The sequence below is a fragment of the Heteronotia binoei genome, chromosome 17 (assembly GCF_032191835.1).
Source record: "Heteronotia binoei isolate CCM8104 ecotype False Entrance Well chromosome 17, APGP_CSIRO_Hbin_v1, whole genome shotgun sequence".
NCBI lineage: Eukaryota > Metazoa > Chordata > Lepidosauria > Squamata > Gekkonidae > Heteronotia > Heteronotia binoei.
Window position 1 is genome coordinate 28,506,616 of NC_083239.1, and position 2,491 is coordinate 28,509,106.

At 42.3% G+C, this 2,491-nt stretch overlaps 1 pseudogene; it reads left to right on the top strand.

Annotated features, from left to right (window-relative positions):
* Nucleotides 1–1,193: 1,193 nt before the first annotated feature.
* LOC132586558 (U6 spliceosomal RNA) lies at nt 1,194–1,307 on the top strand (annotated as a pseudogene).
* Nucleotides 1,308–2,491: the final 1,184 nt, after the last annotated feature.

A 2,491-nucleotide genomic window follows, 5' to 3' on the forward strand; every position in this document is an offset into this window, starting at 1 on the left:
TGGAGGAGTGGGAAATCAAATCCGGTTCTCCCAGATAAGAGTCCGCATACTTAACCACTACACCAAACTGGCTCTCTAAATTAAACATCTTACAGAACTGCTTTGTTTATTCATCATCTGAGTCCAAAACATCAAAAAACAAATTAATTATAGCCTGCCTTCCTAAAAATCTTTCTTCATTTTCCCCAATCTGATGCTTGCCCTCAGCAGAACATTTCCAGATCGCTCTGCAGTTCATATCATTAGTGTCCCATCCAAGCTCAGGTCATGGAAAGCCCAGCAAATATATAGAATCTACTCTGGTGTCAATGCACAACCTTAAAAAAATATTTAAGTTTTGATTTTCTGATATAGCTGCCTGCTTTTTTACCCACCTGGAAATGATCTGCATTGCCTTCTTTAAAGGCACATTATCACAATGAGATCAGACTGCAACACTTCCAAAGACCCATGCTCAGGACGTTAATACGAAGTCAGCAACTTTATATTCAGATCAATACAAATGAGGATAGATTTCACTTTTGTTTCATACTGGACTGTCCCAATGGGATAAGATCAGGGCTTTTTTTGAGAGGGAACACACAGGGACACAGTTCGGGCTGGCTTGGTGTCAAGGGTGTGGCCTAATATGCAGGGCTTTTTTTGTAGAAGGAATTCATTTGCATATTGGGTCACACACCCCTGATGTAGCCAGACCTCCTAGAGATTACAGTAGGCCCTGAGCTAAGAGCCCTGTACATTCTTGGAGGATTGGCTACACCAGGGGTATGTGGCCTAATATGCAAAGGAGTTCCTGCTACAGAGAAAGCCCTGCTAATATGCAAATAAGTTCCTGCTGGGTTTTTTCTACAAAAAAAGCCCTGGATAAGATGGATTCTGTGGAGATGCCACATCTGGATCTTTTGGGTCAAAATCCTGGGTTTGAGGTGAACACAAATGCAGTGAGATAAAGATTGAGGTGGGGAAAAAATTTAGGAAGATCAAGGGACCCAAGAGAGTTCAGAGGAGACAGCAAACCTAATATAGAAGCTCTTCATAAGAATCAAAAGCTCTGATGCAGGACCTACGGTGGCCTATATCTCTCCTTTTGAACAGAGAATGGTGATAGCATAAAGAACAGAGTTCCCAACCTCCAAGTGGTGGCTAGAGACCTCTCACTATTACAATTGGTCTCCAAAATAGTAAAGAGTCCAGTGCTCGCTTCGACAGCACATATACTAAAATTGGAACGATACAGAGAAGATTAGCATGGCCCCTGCGCAAAATAGTAAGGAGTCCAGTAGTACCTTTAAGACTAACAAATTTTATAGTCACATAAGTTTCGGAGAAACACATCTCTCTTTGTCAGATGCATGGAGGCCTGAACTAAAGTATGTTCAGTCAGTTCAATGCCAAGGCAAACCATAGTCTCCAGACAACCAAGATCATCTTCCCTGGAGAAAACGGCTGCTTTGGAGAGTGGACTTTATGGCACTAAACCCTGCTGAGGTCCCTCCCATCCTCAAAAACTGCCCTCCCCAGGCTCCACCCCCAAAATCTCCAGGCATTTTCCAACTCAAAGCTGGCAATCCCTAATAAAGGAAGCGCATCCCCTCCTCTCCCCCATCTGGCATTTTTCAGGCTTCCAATTTGGTATGTTGATTGAGGATGTACACAAAATGCCTGGGCTACTCACCTAAAAAGTACTAAACTAAGATAAGAGTAAGAGCAGCAATAATAATTTTTTTAAAAAACACCTCAATGACATTTTTTTTAAAAAGTCCTAAATGCTACAGTTTATGCAAAGGTTTAACAGAGGACAGGACTTTATTAGGACATCCACTGACAATTTATCTGATATCACCTGCGCACTCCAATCACTGCCCACACAGAAGCATGAAATGACAAACAAGAGCCAGAACATACGCTCCTGCCAGGGACTCCAATTTCCTTGTGGTAACATAGAAGAGCTCAGTTTCCTTTCAGAAAGCCAGAGCACAGCACAGATTAGCTTAGAGACCTTCACTGTGGGTCATGCAAACTAAAGCAAAGCTTTTTTCTGGGGGAACACGGCGGAATGGAGTTCTGGAACCTCTTTGTGGAAACAAAATTCTTTTTAAAAGGTTAAAAGTTCATATGGGGCACCTGTGTGTTTCTCCTTCATTTCCCTCTTGAGAGTTCCATCACCTCTTTTTCCAGAAAATAAGCCCTGAACTAAAGCATGTTCAGTCAATTCAATGCAGAGGCAAACCATGGCTTGGCGTTGCAAGAATGAGGCTTGGGTAAAACGGAGCACACTCCACTTGGTTTTAAGCCAACTAAATCCCATTTGATCCTATTACATCAGCTTATTTTTGTTTGACATCTTTTGCACCCCACCTTTCACTTGGATCCATGAACAGCTTACATAAGTTAGAAAAGAAACAAACTTTCACAGCAGCAGAAATGGCAAATGAAAGGAAATAGCCGCAACCATCACTCATGGGCTACCAAAGGCAGAAGGAAAGAATCC